This window comes from Papio anubis, chromosome 10 (genome assembly GCF_008728515.1).
Source record: "Papio anubis isolate 15944 chromosome 10, Panubis1.0, whole genome shotgun sequence".
Lineage (NCBI taxonomy): Eukaryota > Metazoa > Chordata > Mammalia > Primates > Cercopithecidae > Papio > Papio anubis.
In genome coordinates, this window is record NC_044985.1 from 50,990,848 (window position 1) to 51,004,988 (window position 14,141).

The 14,141-nt window shown below is 38.9% G+C and overlaps 1 protein-coding gene across 2 annotated transcripts in view; it reads left to right on the plus strand.

The window, feature by feature from the left end:
• Positions 1 to 851: 851 nt before the first annotated feature.
• B3GALT1 (beta-1,3-galactosyltransferase 1) overlaps positions 852 to 14,141 on the plus strand; it is a 556,028-nt gene continuing 542,738 nt past the window's right edge. For both annotated transcript variants that reach the window (XR_002516404.2, XR_004176706.1), the window contains exon 1: positions 852 to 931. The gene's annotated coding sequence lies outside the window, so the exon portion shown is untranslated. The remainder of the gene's footprint in view (positions 932 to 14,141) is intronic.

Sequence of the window (14,141 nt, forward strand, 5' to 3'; positions counted from 1 at the left end):
CTCCGACATTTCTCCGTGTGCCTCTTTGCTAGCTGGGGACACTTCGGGGCTGATTACTATGAGGAGTGGTTCCGAGCCTAAGAAGTACTCCTCTTTTCAGCTGCCAAAGGGAGAAGGACGGGGGCGCTGTCTGGTGACTGTTCGCGTGATTCCTTCAAGGCGGCGACCACCTCCTGGGATTCGCTCTCCAGCCGCGCCGTTCGTACTCTGGTCCCGCGACCCCTCCGCGCTGCCCCCCTCACCCCAGCGATGCCAAGACGCTGAACCGCAGGGAGGAGGCTCTGGAGACAGAGTCACCCCGGGGCGCCCTTTCCTGCCAAGCAACGGGCTCCTGGCGGTCAGAAAGCGCCCCAGGCCCACCCCTGCGGGCCCGGCTTTCCCTCCTCACCTAAGGCTCAGGGGCCACGAGTCCCCCATCCTGCGCCCCCTCCCGCGCCTCCCCCATCCCAAACCCCAGCAGCATCGCTGCCTCTCCCGGAAACAAGCCCGCTGAGCAAAGGCGGAGGAAAACCTTGGGCCTTCCGCTCTGATTGGTCTCCCCCCGCCGCGCGGGGCGAGGCAGCGATTGGCTGCCGGGCGTTGTCAGTCGCCGAGGCCAGAGCCATCGCCGGGGAAGCGCAGCCGGGCTCGGGTGCTCCGGCTGCCGCCGCGGCTGCTCGGCTAGCGCAGCTGGGCGAGCTCGCGCGGGCGCCGCCGTCGCCTCCGCTGCTGCCCACCCCGCCGCGCCGCCGGCGCTGCCGGTCTTGCAGGCGGCTGCCTGGGAGGGGCGGCCGAGAGAGCGGAGCACGAGGAGGCGGGGGCGTCAGAGAAGTGATGCTGGCGCCGGGGATCGGGGCAGCGGCAGCGGAGCAGCAGCATCTTCGGGACCCTGGCTGCAGCGTTCCTGTGGCCCGCGCGCCAGCCCACCAGCCGGAGACCACGCGCCCCACGGGTAAGGTCCTGTCCGGCAGCGCCCGCAAGGCCCCCGGGAAGCTGGCGTGGTCTTTGGGGGTTAAGAGGCGCGTGGTGGCCGGGGCATCCCGACAAAGGTGTTGGGACCCGGACTGCGTGTCCCGACGCTGGGCTGGGCTGCTGCCCGCGCCCGTGCGGCTCCAGCTGGTGCGTTCTCCCTTCCGCGCTGACAGACTTTGACAGCGCGGGGATGGCATTGTGTGAGTGTGGATGTGGATGTGTGCACGCGCACGGCTTGGGGCACTTTGCAGCGAGAACAGTGAGTCCCCTCTGCGTGGTCCGACGTCTTTCAAGAACCCAGGCTGGGCTGGAGTGAGTAGGATGCTGTTGGCTCGGCGGGAGGGAGAACGCACGGAGCGCACGGGAAAGTCCACCGTGGCTCGTAAAGAACCTAGCAAATTGAACTTTATTGTGGTGATGAAAAGAAGGAGCTGTGGACCTGGCGCGCCAGGGGAGAGGCGCGTTCACCGAGGCTCCCCAAAGTCCCACTTTGCCCCGGGGACTTCGGAGGGGAAAGGAGGAGAGGGGAAAGTAACTGGTGGTCCACGTCGCTGAAGAAAAGGAGGAAAAAGAAGTTGGGGCTGAGGGTGGAGGATATTCTTGGGAGAGTGGCGACTTTTAGGTGTCTGAAGCCCCGCGTGGGAGGCTTGCTACACTTTTTTGGAGCGCAGACTTGAGGATGGAGAGTCCCACTCTGAGGTACTGGCAGCGGCTCCTCCTGCCTGGTGGCGGCGTAGGGCGCAGCGGGACAGCTCGGTGGAGGTGGAGCGGGGCTCGGACGCCCGACGGCCAGGCGTCCAGGTGGGGCCACTGCCTCCCCAGGCCACCTTGGCCCGCGTGACCTCCCAGGTTGAGACCGGGCCTGGTGCGCCCCTGGCAGCTGCCAAATGCCTGGCGGCTCCGCCTTCCGAGAAAGTTCAGGCCCGCTGGGGTCTGGGCCTTCAGACATAGGGCACGTTAACCACGCAGGGTAACCAGGTTAGGGTACCCAACTGCCTCCAGAGCGTTTTTGTTTCATATTAGATTATCTTATTTGATAAAGCTATTGAGAGTTCCACCCGTGCTGCAAAGCCTTCCGCAGAGGCGAATTCTGTGCGCTGCTGCAAATGGATGGTGCTACTGGGCTAAATCCGAATCTCCGTAGTTCAGTGCAGTGGCCTCTGCATCCCTGTTCAGGACGCACAAACTTACTCTTGGCGATTGTTTTCTATGTGGCTCCTTGTCTCCGTGGGAGTATCTGCTTAGGAAAGTTGTTGAAATACCTCAGTACTAAGGAGCTCTCCCCACTGTGTCTCAGATGGGGCGAGGCTGCAGTCCTTGACTGGCGATGGGGTTGCAGCAGGGAATGGAGGTGGAACATTAGCTCCTTGCTTGCTAGCTTTGGTAAAACAAAAATTGGCTGAGTACAGGGAGGCGGATCTTGAACTGGGGACAGCATTTTTCTTGTTATGTAGCTCCGTAATCTCTTTCACTAGAGGGATCGTTTGTCCCAAAACAAAAAAAATCACAACACAACAAAAATACCCAAAACCAAATCGCAGAAACCACTTTGATTGGGCTCATTTCTTATTTGGTAAAACAGAGAAAATGAAAGTAAGGTACGTAATAGAAATACAATAGAAAATCAGGAGGGAGCTGTCCAAAACTGTCAGGCATTTCTTGATTATTAGTTTTCATTGTAAAGATTCTATTTTCTCCCAATTTAATAACTAAGTTATTTTAAAGCAGATGAATAACTTACGATAAACTAGTAGTGATGTTAGTTTTGGGTCCAAGGATGGTCTCATGGTTTTCATCACTTAATTGTTGTGCTGTAAATGGATTTTTAAATATTATTTTAGTCACACATACTGCATTTGGACTAGTAAAAGATTGGTGCTAAGTATTTTCTTCTTAGCATTTATCATATCTGGCTTAAAAGTGTGGTTTTCTGATATGATTAAAGAAAGTGTATAGTTTGTGGTTGTTGTTTCTATGCAAAATTTACCTGCTTCCAGGTGATTACTTTAATATTGCAATATTGTAGTTATTGAAGCCTTCAGGACTTTGTTAAGGTTATTAAACAGGCCAAGCAGTTTATTTTAGTTTTGTGTTTCTTTTATGGAATACTATGGGCTGGTAAAGCTTTTTGTTTTCTTCATAGGTTGATATGGGGAAAATAGGATTAAAGTGTGTTATACTTATTAATTAACAATTTTAAAATAAACAAATTAAAACTAAGCTATCAGTAACAGCCAATACTAAAAATGGAACTTCTAAGAAAATTTTTAACAACTTGACTAAGAAAGTGCTTTTTCACCTTGACATCAAGTAACATTTTATAAATCCACTGCATTATGTATTGGAGTAAGCCACAAGTCTTAAAATGGAATTAAGAGCCTTTGTGCTCATTTTAAGGTTGTGTGTGCACGTGTTTGTGTGTGTGTTTGTATGGAACTTGGAGAAAATCTTTTTTTAGATAATTAATTTTAAAACGAGTAGGACAAATATAATCAAGTGTGGAGAATTGTGTCAATAGTCATAAATATTAGGATAAAGCCATAGGAAATATGTTTAAGCATAAACATAAATGATGCAGAGTGTTGGGGTTGGGGTGGGTACAGGCTTTTGGGAGCTAATGGGTAGTGCCAGCTGCTTATTCAAATTGTACCATTTCTGCAAATGTACCTCAGCTTTAACTTGTTTTGCTTTAGGGCAGCTCGTGAGCTTAGACTGCCATATATTGTAGATGAATTTTAGTAATACAAGTATTGTCAACCTGTCAAGACCCTAGGCTACTAAATTCACTTTTTGACTTGTACAAAATTTTAATTTTAATACTCATCAGATAACTTTTCTAAGAAGATCACATCAATATGAATAGCAATGCTAATCGGTACAATTATTTATGAAATACAACTTATTTAAATTGTCAGATAGTCACGATTAGTGTTTGTACATGAATGGGTAAGAAAGTGAGGTTTGTAGCAGTTTGTTTTTATTAATAGTGAAATCATTCTTTTTCTAAAACCAACAATTTCAGGGGAATTAAAAACTTCAACTGGTTAGTAAATCAGAAGTTCATTCTCATTTTTTCTTTCTCTTTCTGTCTGTCTCTTTCTCTCTCTCTCACCACACAAAAACACATGCATAACACGTGCATACTAGAAACACAAAACACATGCATACTAGAAAGGTTCTCAGAAGGAATTTTGCCATGCTGCATTTGAAACAAATTGACTAATCTATTCTGAATGATGAATGTGCGTCATAAAGGAATATTCTCATTCTCTTTAGTAATCTATTATATGATACCGGTTTATTCAAGTAACATTTAACAAATTGAACTGTGTTCCTACTATGTGCAAAATACTGTTCTGTTTGCTTTGAATGTGTGAATGAATACATACAATATTGTATGAATTCAATGAATACTTGTATCAGTAAATCACACAAAGATCCCTGCCCTTTTGCAGTTTATATTCTATTGGGGTGCAATAGATCATAAAAGTACAGGGATAACTTATATAGAATATTTGTCTCCTACCAACCTATTTTTTCTAAGTTCTACATCTCATGGACCAATCTCTTTCCATCTCATTTTCTCTTCAACTTATACATCCCCACTCATATGCACCTACACAAATTAGTGTAAGAAAGGAAAAATAATACCCATTGATCCTTTTTCTTATTTTTTATTTTTTACATTGATCCTGAAGCTATGTATGAGAACAGTAACACTGCGTAATATGTGAGGGTTAGAGGCAAAAAAGAGAGATCTAAAGATGATTATTCAGCAATAACATATCTGTCCTTTAACATATCCTTAAAATCAAATTATAATATTTTTCAGAGGAACTAGAGGACAACATTATCTTTTAACATAATAGTTCCAAATTAACAACATTTAAACAAAGTAACAACAGTATTTATGACTGTACAAAGTCATCTACAGAACTTCATTCAAAGGGGATGAGCGAATTTTAGTAGTTAGGAAAGATTCAAAAGCATATTTGTAATGAGAATTCTTCTTTCTCTTCCACATGAAAGTATCACATTTATACACCTCTGTAAAAACTGATTAAAAAAAAAAAACACCAGGTTTTGAGGTCAAAGTTTCCTTAAAGTTTATGCATCAAAAGAATAAAAAGACTCATGATCTGATCATCTAGTAAGAAATGCTGAAACAACAATTTTCAAGTAAGCTTGTCTTTAAATAAAAATAGATTTGCTTATGTAGTCAGTCCAATTACAGATCAAACTTTCCCAAATTTTACCTAGATCCTAGGTTCTGTTCTTTTTTGCAAAAAACAGTGTATAATTATTATTCCAGTTTCGCTTTCTGTGCTTCTATTTCATTACTTTATTTAGGGTCTTTAGCTTTCATCTCGGAATTATTACTTATCCTCCTATGAAGAATGGACCCTAGCTTGACTTTCAAAAACCTGTTTACTAACAATATTTTCATATGAGACAGAAGCTGAAATTGTACTCCGAAGAAGCACATAATGAATTAGTGCCAACTTATTCACAGGTTGTGTAATTACAGGACAGTAGTGCAGGGTACATCATTCAAGAAAAACCTTCAAGATTGCTGCTACCCACCCCAGTTTTAGGAGATGGAGAAAGACTTTCTGACATTTTCAACTCAATATTTTATTTCTCCAGATTCAAGAATGCATTCACCACTCATTTAAGCCTTTATGTTTTTTGCCCTAGTTTTTCTTCTTTCTGCCTAAATGCAAAACTTTAGGAAAACAGTGTTTCAAAACCACAAGTAAACCCACAAATGGTTACCATATCTAGCATATTCCAGCTGATTATGAAACTATTAATGAGAGCTAAGCAAAAATCAGGTATTTAATGCTGGGAAGAACCAAGGTGATTCGTGCAACTTCCTCTATATATAAGGAAGAACTTTACTCCAGGAAGTTGATATTTATTGCCAGTTCAGTTGAAGTAGAAGATCTAGAAACACTATTTGTTAACAATGAAGTATGTAAGTTAACTATTTGCCGGTTGCTTATTAAACAGTTCTACATTTTGTAAAATAAATAATATGAGGAGAAATGACTGCATCTACTAGTTTGTGCATGTTATTATTTTAATATCTGACATATTATTACATTGTATTAATATTATGTTGGGACCAAGAAAATTAGAAATTGGGATGCATTTAGAGATGTCATCTAAGGTTTATAAGGCTGGAGGTAACTTTGCAAGTAAAATATTTGTATTTAATTCATTCTTTATGTCTATAGCATACAGATGTATATACTCTATATACATATATTTATAGACTCTATAGAATTTAGTTTATAGAATATAACTGATAGAATTGCTGAAATAGGATATCTTATTTCCCTCTTCTTACAGGACCTTTTATTTCCCAAGGTCAATCACTTTGAACTAAAATGTGATTGACAGGTGAACTTCAGGGACTCCAGAAAATACCAAAACTGTGTGCAGTTTTTTGTTACTGTTTTTCTTGAATGTTCCAGAATAAGAAAAAAATGCTTAGGAAAATTTAAAAGCTACCGCTGTAAGTCTTTTTTTTTTTTTTTAAAGAACAACACAAAAACAAAAAGAAAAACTAGGTAGAGAGGGGTAACTTGCATGGATAAAGAGACGATTTTAAACAATTAAAAACCTCTTTCTTGGTTCTCGAAGAAAAAAACAAGCCTATTGCTAGATTCTATCAGAAAACACCGCCCACAGGAGTTTGAAGAGACATATCATTCTCCTAAAATACAAATTTGAAGCAGAAGAGATGGTTTATAACTGATATACTGCGCTTAGTTGTGAGTAATCATAGTTATCATTTTGTTTAGTCTTTGGCTATGAGATGTTTCCTTGACACGTATAGATGACATCAGGGCTGAATCAATTCCTCACTGAACAGTAAGACATGTGGGTAACTTTTCTAGGACCCTAGCACTCAGGCAAAAACAACTGCCAGAGGTAGAGGTTGTTTGCAAACAGTTGTAAATTTAGATACCAGTAGACGAGAAGAATTGTACTAAATGTTCACAAATGTACCACGGCTTTGTGAATAGGGCATATGAACTAATAGTTAGGCCTCCTCAATTCTGTATCTGTCTATGCCAATCATAGGGCTGGTGAGTATGTATCATAGTTCATCACTACTTTAGTTTTTATTTTTATAAAATGATAACATCACTGATTTCTTGAATTCCAATTTTTGAGGAGTTAGATGAAAAATATGAGTAATGCATGTTGATTTATCTTGAGTGAACATGACTAATTATAAACAGGAGAGGTGCTGTATTTTAAAAACAGCAACAACTAACAAATAATAGATTGCATTGATAAAATTATTTTAGTAATTATTTTGGCTTAATTTCCCTTATGCAAAGAAATAAAAGATAATCTTTAGTTTCTAGCTTTGCCGACTAAAATACAAAATAGGCCAATCCTGAAATTACTGAAGGCAGCTAAAAATAGTCATTGTTTTCCCTCTGTTGGTTCCTTGTTTCTCTCTTGGTCTCTCTCTCTCCATATATGTATATGTTAATTTATAAACATATGTATATATAGAATTTATATAACATATGTACATTTTTTAACTTTTTATTTTATTTATTTATTTATTTATTTAGAGATGGAGTTTCGCTCTTATTGCCCAGGCTGGAGTGCAGTGGCGTGATCTTGGCTCACTGCAACCTCTTCCTCCCGGGTTCAAGCAATTCTCCTGCCTCAGCCTCCCTAGAAGCTGGGATTACAGGCACCTGCCACCACGCCTGGCTATTTTTTTTTTTTGTATTTTTAGTAGAGATGGGGTTTCACCATGCTGGCCAGGCTTGTCTTGAATTCCTGACCTCAGGCGATCCGCCCGCCTTGGCCTCCCAAAGTTCTGGGATTACGGGCATGAGCCACCGCGCCCGGCTAAACTTTATATTTTAAATGTTATAAAGAGTTATTTCAATGCTGCCTGAAAATTTCTCCTGATTTTATGTCATGGTAAGCCAAAAATCAGAAGCTATTAAAATTCAAAAGCTTCCTAAGGGACATTTTTAATACATGTAAATAAGTAGAGGAAAAGAGTAATGCTGAATGTATATGTATATTCACATATATACATATAGTCAATCACAGTTAAATTCCGTAGTTTGTTGTAAAATTTACAGAGATTCTAAAGTTCATCTAGAATAACAAGTAGGTTATAACAGCAAAGGATTTTAACATAAAGAATGCATTAAGGGAAGTTGCACTTTCAAGTATTTAAAGGTATTACAAGTGATGATTAACATGCAGACAAACATGCAGAAGAGAGTAGATGACCTCAGATGCAAACTCTAAAATATGCGAAAATAAAGCACAATATGAAATAATCACAAATATGTGGGGAAGTACAAAATGATTAATACATGGTTCTGGGAAGACTGAATAATGATTTTGTGAAAAATGTAAACTCCCTACCTCACACTGCATTCTAAATAAATATCAGATGAAGGGAGAGTAAACATAAAGAAACTCTAAAACAAGCTAAGAGCAAATAAAGGCTCCATAAACAGAAACATAATATGGAAAAGATTTTACCTTATAAACGTTAACAGTTTTAAGTTAAAAATACCATAATTACAAGTAAATGGAAAATAGAGGAAGTACATTCAACATTGGTGTCTTCTCCTATTAGAAGATTTCTCTCAATATAGAAATTCCTAGTTTATGTTCATCTCCTTTAGTGGACTGAAAGCTTCTTGAAGAAAGAGGCTCATATTAATCATTTTATTCTGAGTGCATTGAATATAATTTGGGCACAGTAAGCATTATCACTGGCTACTAAAAATTACAAGTATCCTATCTAAAGGTTGATCAAGACAATGAAAAGAAGGTGGACTACAGATACTCCTAAACTTCTGTTAAGTTTCTTCATTGGTGTTTACAGAATTCTTCAGTTGCATGTTATAGAAGTCAATCATGACTAATTTAAGGAATAATTTAAGGAATAAGATCCACAACAAAGGAAGGTATTTTGAAGCTTATGGAATCAAAAGAAAATGAGAGAAAACAGAATGGCTGCAGAGAACATAAGAGGAAATAATGAAGTCCTTTCTGGGTACCATCACTGATGGGCTAAATCAGCATCAGTACTTTTCTGTTCATGTGTCTCTGTGCTTCAGGCTCAAATTCCTAGAATGGATGTGACTTTACTAGCTTTGGTTTCATGACCATGCCGTAGTCAGTGGATCATTGGGCACTTTGATTACCAGTCCTACCAAGACCATATTCTGTTCTGTTCTATTCTATTCTATTTATTTATTTATATTTTTTGAGATGGAGTCTCATTCTGTCACCCAGGCTGGAGTGCATTGGTGCCATCTCAACTCACTGCAACCTCTGCCTCCCAGAGCGATTCTCCTGCCTCAGCCTCCCTAGTAGGTGGGATTATAGACACCCGCCACCACACCTGGCTAATTTTTTTATTTTTTAGTAGAGACAGATTTCACCATGTTGGCCAGGCCAGTGATGAACTCCTGACCTCAAGTGATCCACCCACCTGGGCCTCCCGAAGTGCTGGAATTACAGGTATGAGCCACTGTGCCTAGCCAAGTGGAGATCAAGGGACTGTTACTAGCAGAAGGGAAAAATGTTTCCTCAATAGGTAAAAACAACAGACATCCCCTGGGTTATCAAGAAACTTAAAAATACTCATTGTTTCAGTAATATCTCTTGTAGGAATTAATTCCATGGAATTAATCAGAGACATTTGTAGTAGTGTGATGGTAGAAATAAACTATTTGGCTAACAAAAGGGGAATAATTAAATTGTGGCATACACTATTAAATCATTGATTTTCAAATGTTGATAATAACATTGGAAAATGGTGATGAAATAATAGAGAAAAAAGCAGAGTACAAAATTTAGTATGAAGAAGCACTCTTGATTTACATATATAAAAAGGGTTAAGTAAAATATTAACATTTGTTATTTTTGCATAGTAGGATGATCGGGGTTTCATTTTTAAGTATATAAAAATGTTTTTGCCAGGAACAGGCACTACTTTAATAATCATTAAAAAAATCTATACTAAAACAAACAATGTAAAAATGGGCAAAACGATAATGGCTTTGGGCTCCAGACACTGTATTGGAAACAAAACATTGGAATGATACGCTTAATTTTGCAAGGGGAGGACTAAATTGTACAAATTTCTGTTTTCTTTATTGTTACTATATATTCAGTGATATCTGGCTAATTTCATAGTTGGTAACTTTTCAGGGGTAATTTTAGACTTTGCTTTTCACATATTTATCTTAATGTAATTGAACTTAAGACGTATTTGCATTTTGTAATTAAAATAAAATTTTTTTTTGGCACATGAGGTTTAAAAAAGAATAAAAATAATTGCATGTATTTGTATATACATGTATCTTATCAATTGTCCTGCTAATTTGTATTAACTCAAGCTTAAATTGAGACAGTATGAGCTAGTCTAGCCCTGTTATTTATTAAATACAATTAAAGATTCTGTTAAATATGATTATAATAAAGCTAAAAATCATACTTCCTTACATAAATCAGAAAACAAATATCATGGAAAGTTTTGAGGTTTTCTTCTCTTGGCTCATATCTGTAGCTCATAAATTATAACTTTGAAAGAAGAACAAAGGATCTGGGCAGAGAAATAGGTGGAATTTTTCTAAAAGCATAAATACGTTATCTTGTAATATATTTTTGAGCAACACTTTGGTATATTGACTGAGGTCTGCACAGAATGATTTTGATGATCTCATGAACTATATTTGAGCAAATAATACAAATATTGGAAAATAATAAAAGAGGAAAAAGAAAATTGGTTGATCATTGGTTCCCTTGTAACCATTGCCCTCTTCTGGTTCATGAGAATGTACAATCTGACAGCTGGTTTCTTTTCAGAATATAAGGTAGGGCCAACTTTGTGGTTATTTTTCCCTTTTGTGAAATTAATGTGTTTAATTTTATAATAGGTAATATATTATACAACTGGTTCCAAAAACACACAGTAAAAATTTTCCGTTTCATATCCTTCCCCATATACTTAGTTTTCATTCCTCAAATAGGTAACCGCTCTTATTAGTTTCGCGGTATTCGTAATTGTTAACTTTATATGTCAACTTGACTGGTCTAAGTTGCCTAGGTAGCTGGTAAAACATTATTTATGGGTATGTCTGAGGGCATACCTCTGGAAGAGATTAGCATTTGAATCATTAGACCAACTAAAGAAGACAGTCCTCATCAGTATGAATGGGAATCATCCTGAAGGAAGCAGAAAGGTAGAGGAAGGGCAAATAGCTCTTTCTGCTTGAGTTTAGACATCTGTTTTCTCCTGCTCTTGGAAACACACACACACACACACACACACACACACACACACACGGTGGGGGAGGGGGGGAGAGAGAGAGAGAGAGAGAGAGAGAGAGACCTTGTTCCTTGTTGCTTCCTTCCGTTTTACTGGAGAACCCTAATACAAATTTTGGTACCAGGAGTGGGATGGAGCCTGAGGATAATGAGCATTATCTTGCATGGTAATGACCTCAGGGGAAGTCATTATTGTTTCCATGAGCAATTCAGGATTTATACCCTCAGACTGAGCTGGAAAGGCCAATGCCACTGTGGGTTAGGAGGTTGCTACTAATAGGAGTGGGAGGCTGCTTCTACTGGAGCTGGAAAGGATGCTTTCACTGGGTTGGGGAGAACTCTTTCCCTGACAAAGAAGACTCATCAGAATGTATAAGCTTACTGTCCTCAGCTTCATCATGGTCTTCCATACCTTCCCATCCCAATTTACAGTATTCCATTCTTCCCCAATTAATACCCTTACTTTACCAGTAGATACTCTGAAAGGCTAGAAGTTGAACTTGTGTTGTAGTTCAGTTAATCCCAGGATAAAGTTCTGTGTTTGATTTTCAGCTATTTCAGCCCTGCAGATACAGGAGATAAGGCTGTCCTTCATAGGACACTCAGAAGCTCTTAAGTCATTTATGCAGCACTTGAGCTGGGAATTCAAACCCCAGAGCTCACCACTTTGTCCAGCAACATGATTATATCCTTTAGTTTTCAAAAATTTTTGAAAGTATCATATACAGAGTCCCTTGGCTTTTTGTTTCTTATAAGTGGTTGATTGGAAGTATCCAATGCAGTATTTTATGTATTATTATAATCGGTGTTCTCTTTGCCAGTAGAAAAAAAGGCCATTAAATTAGCACCAATAAATCTAATCAGATTAGAGAGCTAAATCCAGAGATCCCAGAACCAATTCAGAAAACTTACCCTTAAAATTCTGTTTCTCTAGAACCACTCTTGGCACCAAAATCTGTTATTCAGGGCTCTCTGGAGAAACAGAACCAATAAAGTATGTGTATGTGAGCATACAGAGAAAAAGAGAGACAGAAAGAGAGAGAGGAGAGAGAGAGAGAGAGAGAGAGAGAAAGAAAAAGAGATTATAAGAATTGGCTCAGGAGAGAGAGAGAGAATAAGAAAGAGAGAGAAATTATAAGAACTGGCTCATGTGGTTAGGGGACCAAGAATTCTCATAATCTGCCATCACCAAGCTGGAGAATTAGGAAAGTTGGTAGTATTCAGTCTGAGCCTGAAGGCCTGAGAATGTGGGGAATCAATAGTGTAAATTTATGTTGAGTTTGAAGGTTCAAAATCTAAGAACATCAGTGTCCAAGGGAGGGAGAAGATAGCTGTCCCACCTCAAGCTGAGAGCAAATTCACCCTTCCTCTGACATTTTGTTCTGTTCACACCCTAAAAGGATTGCATAATGCCCATCCAGGTTAGTGAAGATGATCTTTGTTACTCAGTCTACAGATTCAGATGCTCATCTCATCCATCTGCACAGACACACCTAGAAATGTTTTACCAGCCACCTAGGTAATGTTTTACCAGCCACTTTAGCCCAGTCAAGTTGGCACATAAAATTAACCATCACAGTATCTTTCTAGATACTGTGCATATGCACATGCAAACACTAAATATTTTCTCACCAATTTTTAGACAGTTGTTAATATATATATATTTTGCTTCCTGATTTTTAAAGACCGCAATCTTGGAGGACTGTCAAAGTTTACAAGAGCTTCCTCATTCATTTTCTCAACTCCATGATATTACCTTTGTCGAAAGTGCCATAAATTTGTTTATTATGAGACAGTTCCCAGCTGATGAACAATTAATCTTTTTTCTGATATTTTGGTTAACACAACCTATGCTGTAAAGCGCTTGTGCACATTATTTCACATGTGTACAAGAAACTAAAGGACTTAGAAGTGGAGTTGCTAATTTAAAATATATGTGTGCTTGTTCACTGTGAAAATGTATGTGTATTTATTTTCACATTTGATTATCTTGCCTTCCTTGTCTTCAGTTGCGTGATTAATACTGCTGAGTAAGACTGGACCAAAGACCTGGTTTCATGGCATTTGTCTAGAGACCCCTACCCAAGTTTACACTTATCTATTAGCATGCTTTGTGTGTATACACATTTATTGTGAACTAATCTCATTTGGTGATCTTTCAGCATATGTTTAACTATCTTGACCACTTCCTTAATTTCAGATTTTCTTTTTTGCCATCCTGCAGTCTACTAGACTAAATTATATGAAGAATACGAGGACTAGTTATTCACCTACTAAATAACAGTGTTAAAAATAATCATGTTCTGTGTTGGCAAGTATGCTGTGAATCTGGTGCTTTCAGATACTCTTTGGTGCAATTAAAATTGGTACAGCCCTTTTGGAAAGCAATTTGGCAGTATGTGGGGAAAATAATTATAAAAAAAATTCTTACTGTCTAATCCATTAATACTACTTCTGGGAATCTGTCCTAAGGAAATAGTACAAAATATGGAAAAGGTCATATGTTTGAAGATGTTGATGAATGTATTATGTATAATAAAAAATCAGAAATAACTCAAATGGCCAACAATAGACTTATACACATACATTTGAGAATAATGTGCAACCATTAAGAGTAAATATGTGATTACAATAAAATATAAAATGATGATAATAAAATGTAAAAATGCACAAGCTTTAATGTTTCTTGGGGGCAATATGGTACAAAATTATATACAAGTCCTACTTTAAATAGCCAAAATATACACATATGAACACTGAAATTATAAATATGTTGTAAAATGGTGAAAATACAGATGATTTCCTCTTTATTTTTATGTCCAGTTTTCTAGAATATTTTATAACTTTAA